Below are 7,994 nucleotides of genomic sequence, written 5' to 3'. Positions count from 1 at the left end.
AGTATCTCAGTATATGTGTGTTGAGAAATACTGTTGGTGTATCCTGCTCCCTCCAGAATTGTGCTTTGTTTTAGGGACCTGAATAGCATCACATCAGCATTTGAGTTCCTGGACCTGAACGAGAAGAAGATGTAAAGATAGTTAGATCCTGCCTATTCTGACACAGCCATCCTCAGTGTCACTTGTGCATCAAAGACTTCTGGGCTGAATCAATCTTTCCATTTTCTGAAAGCCTTGAGGTTAATGGAACTTGGATCACACAAGGAATTCTCTCATTCAACCATTGCAACCCAGGGTCAGTGAAATACCGGCTGAGCAATCCATTGTGAGAGAAGAGAGGTTTTCAGGTAGCCCAAGAACCGCATGTAGACTGAAGACTATCTTACCTCTGATGAGAAGTTGTCTTTAGTACCGTGCAGACAATATAGAAAGCTACTCCTCTGAGTTTCTAGCACTGAGTTAACTGTTCTGCTTTTGTTAGTCTCGTTTCAGCATTTGAACTACAAGCCTCTTAAGGCCCAGACTGAGTATCAAGTCTCTTGGCTTCTCTCGTACAGCACCTAGCCTGGCATTGTATGCAAGAAGTCCTCTCTGTGAACATCAGACCTACAGGAATCAGTCACTAGAGTAGAAACTATCACCATGGTGCTCTTCTGGTAAAAGGATAAAGATCTGGTGATTCCCAGAGAGGAAAACTACCCAACACCCAGGCAATCTTCAATTTCTCTTCCCATGTATAGTCAATCCCAGCCGGATTCCTTAGCAACAAAGTCCACAAGACAGCTCAGGGAATTTAGAGGAAGAGAAATCTGCCTCTGAATGATTCCTGGAGCAGTTCTGCCTAGAAGCTGGTGAGTCACTTAACCTTCGGTGCCCTTATTTGTACTTTTTCCATTTTCTCTATTCAAAAAGAGGAGGGCATTGCTGATCAAATGAACAGCAACAAGGTTCTATTAAACCCACTTTACACCTACCCTAAGCCATTAGGTAAATTGTTTCGTACTCTTCACAATTACAGTGAGCTATAGTTATATTTACACTCTACATTTTGATATTTAGCTTTCTCTGGCTAAAAAGGATCTGTTTTATGAGGGGAGCTTCACTAATTAATTAATGTTTAATTCAATAATGCTTCCAAGCCTTATGGTATTCAGAAAGCCACGTTAGCCTCAATAGCTGGCAGGCCGCTCCTGAAAGAGAAACCTGGCAGAAGGGCAATAGACAAAACCCATGACAGGGAAGGATGGTGTGAAATATCCAGGAAGTAGCCAAAACATCCTATGAGGTGAATGGAATACATTTATAGCTTCTGCAGATGCGACCTTGTAGGTTCTTTCTTGTCTGCTTTCTCATTCACCTTTCACTGTCAATACCTTTGTTCTGGATCACATCATGCCTTGCTGAACACTTGACACCCTGAAGAGTTTTTAGTCTCTTCCTTCTCTAAGTCATCCATCATCCAGCCACCAAACTTACCTTTTAGAACACATGTCTGATCTTACTTCATCACTCTTCAAAACCCTTGACTAGTTCTCCATTGCTTCGTTGTAGGATACAGTCTAAACTCATTAAAAAGCAGTATGTCCTGTAAATTCTGACCCAAGCTGTCTTTCAAAACTCTCCTACCATCCTCTCTCTCCTCCATCCTCCCTGCCTGCCAACCATTCGCAACACTCCTAAGCACCAGGCCCCCCAATTACATTTTCCCTAAGTAAACCATAAAGCTCACAACTTGTCTTGCAAATACTGTTCCACTATGTGCTACGCATTGCTTGAATTGCTTCAGAAATCCTCTAGTGTCTTGGTTCTTTGATGTGAAAAAGAAGGAACAATAAAATCCTATTCTTTTCAAAACCAACTCAAATATCCTCTGAGACCCCTTCCCCTCTGTTCCACCTCCCTCAGATTAGAATTAGTTGCACCTCCATGGGAACTTCCATAGTATTTTTTCTACCTATTATGTAATACCTCAACCTGACCAGCATAATTTATTTTCTGAAAACTTTTAAGCCTTCTTTCTTGGGCTACCCAAATTTTTCTTTACATCTATAACTCTACTCTCTTATTTTACCACATGAATATTTTTATTTTTAAAAGCATATTATAAATGGTTTTAAGTCTCCTAACTTATCTCTAAGCATATAAAAAATATGCATGTTTGAGAGAAAAAACAAACATATTTTAACAAAATTTGGGTAGTATTCTATATAATAGTCTTAGTTTTATTTATAAATAATTTTGTAAGTCAATTATTTAATTATAAATGTATAAAATGTGCAATATTTATTTATAAGTAATATTCTTTCTTTTTACTTCAGTGTACATTGAGGGTATTCCTCCAACTGGAACATATAGAGCTACCTCATTCTATGAATGGGTATATAGTATTTTTGTTACATATGCACATATTTAAGTATGTGCACATTTATGTACATTATGTACATGCATATATGCCATAATTAATTTAACAACTCCCCTATAGACAGACATTTATACTGTTTCCATTTGGAGTGAATATAAATAGTCCTGCAAATAATCTTTTACATACAAGTACATCTTTATGTGAAATGGCATTGCTCAGTCAAGAAGTAAACATGTTTTAAATTTGTATGTTCTTGTCAGATTTCTTGCCAAACATATGGTAGCCATCTCTATTCCATTTAATAATATGAGCTAAGCCTTATATCTATTCTTTCTTAAACTTTGATGATATGACAGGTAAAAAATCATATCTCAGTGTTGTTTTAATTGCGTTTTTTTTTTAACTAGAGAAATTGACCATCTACTCATAAGTTGAATGGTCATGGTATTTTTTCTTTTTTGAATTGATCTTTAATATGCTTTATTCATTTTTCCTACTGAAGATTTGTCTTTTTTAAGGTTTAGTTTTTTAGAGGGAGCGCAAGCATGCAGGAGGTAGGGACAGAGGGAGAAGAAAAGTCCCAAGCAGACTCTGCGCTATGCATGGAGCCACACACAGGGCTCACAGGCCTAGATCTTATGACTCTGAGATTATGCCCCCAGCTGAAACCAAGAGTAGGACACCCAATCTACTGGGCTGCCCAGGCACCCCAATTTACCTTTTTTTAATTTAATCTTCAAGAGTTCTTTAAATAGCCCTTTTTGTCAATTAAGTTAAAAAATTCTCTGATTGTCATCTATAATTTATTTTCTTTATAGTTTTCTTACAGAAAAGTTTCCTTTTTGACAGTCTTACTTGTTTCATTTTTCCTTATGGCTTCAGAATATTTTATTGTTTTATAATAGACTTTTCCAACAAGAAAAAAATTTAAATGTTTTCCTGAAAAAATCTACTTTTAACCATTTATTTGAATTGCTATCTTTATCCTATTCTAGATTATCATATATCTGTTTTGAGTTGTACTGTTCAATAGAACTCTCTGAGCTAATAGAAATGTTCTGTATCTGTGCTAATGTAATAGCCACATGTAGCCATTGAACACTGGAAATGTGATATGGCTAAAAACTAAACTTTCCATCTTATTTACTTTTAATTAATTTATATATAAATAGCCATATGTAGCTAATGGCTACCATATGTACCGTGTACTAGAAATCAGCACTAGACTGCTTCCATCACTAGAGATCTACTGTTTGATTCCATTTATAATTAAGCAAACACCATCATTATTATTCTTTTATTTTTAATTTGTTTTTTGCTTTTCTGGTATATTTAGTCTTCCAATCAAAATTTAAAATTAGCTTGCTAAGTTAGGAAAAAAGCACAGAGAGAGTTTATTACACTGAAATTAAATGTATATATTAGTATGGGAGGAACTGTCACACCCATGATATTGAATCTCATCTGGAATATATCATGTCTTTCCATTAGAAAGGCTTTATAGTTTTATAAAACTATCAGGGAGGTTTTATAGAAGTTTGTGAGGTAGGAAGATGGAATGCACATTCAGGAGAACATGCCTAAATCCTTTGAACCTGAGAGTCTGACCCATCTTTGCTGTTCATTCATCTGTCATTTTCCTGTTAACAACATTTTGGAGATGAAATTAACTTCATTGTAACTCTTAAGGGAGTATCTTAAGGGGGAACTAAAAATTCTGTAGGACCACAGAGTAGATGATATCAAACAGGATACACAGTGATAATCCTAATGGGAGCTCACACTTTGTGGCAAATACAATGTACCAGACACTGCTTTATATGTTTTAACTCATTGAATATTCACAGCCCTATTACATAAATATAATTATTAGCCCCATTTAACAGATGAGACAATTAGGACCAGTGCTCGCCAGTGATTTGCCTATTACATCTTGAAGCTGAGTTTCAAATCTAGGCAGCCTCCTTTTGGACTATGTTCTCACCATTGAGCTTGCTACCTCTCTAAGGATGCACTCTGAAGTGGGATTTTAAGAGCTAGTAAGGCTTGGTACCAATGAGCAACCTTCTGTAGCAAGAGACCTTTATATAATCTAAAAGTAAAGGGGAAGATGGCATCAAATTCAAAGCCTGCTAGGTTTTATTATTTATTTTTATTTATTTATTATTCCCAAGCATTTTCTACCATGGGTTAGAATTTTTCTATTATATTTTCTAACAAGTTATTTCTGGTATAAGAGAATGCTGTTGGTTTTTATATGTTGATCTTATATTTACTAAAATCTTTTATTTCTAATGGTTCATATCATCTATAATAAAATAGTTATTTTATTAACTCATAAAATAGTTAATTTTCATGTCAATGTAATAAACAAAAGTTATCTCTTCTTTTCTAAAATATGTACATCACTTTTTCTTCCCATTTTATGTTGGCTAAAACCACCAGAAAGATATGGAATACTAATCATCCTATGTGTTTACAGAGTGGAAGGTCATTTTAAATTTTTCATATAAATAATTGTTTCTTTAAGTATATTTGCTTTGTGAATGTACATATACTTTCCTTCCAAGAGCCCCACTGGACAAATTTGGCAGACTCAAATACAGCAACACCATCAGCATGCAAATCTCTGCAGATAATTGGGTTTTCAGTCCAGCTCCCACTATTCTTTTTACCAGATACTATGATGAACTCTTTTTGCATGGACCATGCACAAAATAAACAGAGCTCCATCCCAGGAACCCTTAGTCACCACATAAAACTGAGAAGGAACATTTCTACCTTTTCTTTGGGAATTTCCAATGGCCATCAATTGTGCGCTTGCCGCTAGATACAACAAACTACACAGTGAATACTAATGTATGACCAGTATGTTGGTTGGCACTGTAGAAGATAAAAGAGTTGAGTAAGATAGGACTCTTGTCTTCAAGTCACTCATCATCTATTAATAATAGCCAATGTAATTCTAAGTATACTAATACTATATTGATAGTACAGTATACTACAAGTTTGTCTCATTTGATTCTCAAAGCAGAATGATTTCTTATTAAATTATTGTTCCATGCATTACCTGTCACTACTGTAAATGGGACTTCTATCCCATTATAACTTGTAACTAGTTACTTGTGTACATGTCTGCCGTTGATTTTTACATAATAATTTTATATTTTGCTACTATGCTGATTTTTTGTTTCAGTTAGCGTTACTTTGATTCTCTAGACTTTTTCAAATATGCTATTATGTCATCTGCAATAAAAGATATGTGGAGAAATTCAAGTTAATTGGGCCACAATATGTTCCAGACCCAGAAGACACAAATGTGTGTTGTTTGGACAATTTACCAGAAGCAACAGAGTAGTTTTCTGAATGTTATTTAAAACACCTACACATACCTATACACACACACACACACACACACACACACACTTATTTCCTTGAGAAAAAGTAGTTCTCAAAAAAAGGGCAAATGATAATACTGTTAATAGAATTTTAAGGTTAAGAAAGTGATGGTTCAGATGCTCAATATAGTTTGGTATAGAATTCTAGGATAAATTAAAGAATGACTACTTCGGCAGTGCTCATAGCTATAAAGTGAATAAATCCATAATAGATCTTATTTAAAAAATGGAAAGAAAGCAATTCATGACAATGTTTTGGCTAGCGTTCCAGCCAGTGGGAAAATTACCATCAAATAAGAGATAAAATTAAAGACTGAGTAGCTTCACTAATGCATCTACTACCAAGTGTTTCACAGAAATGTTTTCTTGTTGCTCCCACCCCTCAAACTGCTTATTTATCAAATTGATCATCCTCATATCATCAGCCAACCAATCATCCACTGTCATAGTTTGGCATCAGTTTATAATATAAGGACTCATTAAGAATCTAGAGGAAACACACACATAGTTCAGTATATTCTCCAATTTTATGTGAGATATTTTATATTTCATTGATATTTACAATTTGAAAGACTCTTGAAAAATCTCAGGATAGATCCCTTAAATGTCAGTTACCTGGTTTTTTTTCTGGGATTTTTCTGTAAGAAAAATCTTCATTAGAATGTAGGAATGACCCATTTTATCTTTATCTTCTTCATGTATTTCATGGGCTTTGATTATAATCTCCTCAAGCTTTTATTTTCCCCAACTAGGCATTTCTCCTTTGTAGATCTTCTCAAAAAATAATAAGCTGAAATGAGAAGAGGTCAGAGTTAAGTTACTTGAAAAATTGAATGATAATCTGCCAGAGAGAAAAATTTAAAGAAATAAATGAAAGTGAGGAAGAAAATCAAAGTGAAAGGATTAGAACCAAAAGGTTTTTTAATTGGAGAGGGGCTTCCCTATAGTTTCTTAGTCATATGTATGACTTCCTTTGCTTCCTTCCTCTTCATTTCTAGAATTGCAGTGCTAATCTCATGTATGTACTTCAGTAATTACCTTCCTAAAATGTTGACTTGAGACAGAGAAATTACTCACATACTGCTAATGAAAACTCTGGAGGCTTAACCCTTGGTGAGAAGGTTTCTTGCCAACATGCCTCACCCCATCTGTTCTGCATGTGGTCACATTATTATATCCCCAATCAGCATGGCAATTTGACTGATGTATATGTTACACTGCCATCACTCCCACCACAGTGCATTTGATAGTGTAACCCTCTCAGTTCATTACAACCTGTCACTGAAAATAGATTGCCTCATTGCTATGAAACTCATGTTCAACGTATTAGCATAAGAGTAACAGCAATGGCTGATGTAAAACCATCGTGGAAAGTCAGAGACTACACGAAAGTGGGATGAATGGCTAAGGAATCAGAATAAAGTAGGTAGTTTCTTAAGTAAGACCCTTTTAGGAAATCTGATGAGTGGCATGGGATGGTTTCAGACATTTCCAAAACAGAAGTGACATGGTTATGCACACACTCCGTGGTCATTCTTTGTACATTGTCATCACCCATTCTGATCCAACCTGAAACCAAGTGCAAATGGCCAGTCTCTTTCAGAAAGGTACCATAACTTAACATCTTTCTGCTTTTCCATTTCTTACTATTTTAATGGGCACCAATTCCTTATTGTCATGAAATGTTCTCCCATTGAACTTGCTTCTCATACTATCTAGCTAAAAATATAATAAATTTGTATTGTGTTATTGAATTTATTTCATAATTACCTTTTGTTTATTACACTGAAAGTGATACTAAATTTATATTTAAAATATTGACACACAACTTCTAAACAAATTTACTTACACGGAAGAGTTACTTAAATACATATAAAGAAAAATAAGCAAATAATAGCAGGGTTTCATGTCAATATAGAAAAATTGTTAGGATTGTATTCAATAATACACATTTTGAAACACCTTTCTGTTGGAAAGAATGCCATACTAATGTTAATAAACCTGACTTCTAGTCCAGGCTCTGTCATTTACTGTCTGGAAGGTATCAGAAAAGTCATGTAACTTCCATATGTTTCAGTTGCTTCATCGGAAAAAAAGGGGAAGTTGACCTTCAACAATTTTTCTGGGAATAATAATAGCTACCATTTTATGAATACTTTTATGGGTTGGACTGTGTTAAGTGCACTACAAAGGGACTCTCACTTGATTTAATCCTCATGACAACCTTGCAAACG

Source organism: Vulpes vulpes, chromosome 6, assembly GCF_048418805.1.
Source record: "Vulpes vulpes isolate BD-2025 chromosome 6, VulVul3, whole genome shotgun sequence".
Lineage (NCBI taxonomy): Eukaryota > Metazoa > Chordata > Mammalia > Carnivora > Canidae > Vulpes > Vulpes vulpes.
Note: the sequence above shows the minus strand (reverse complement) of the source record.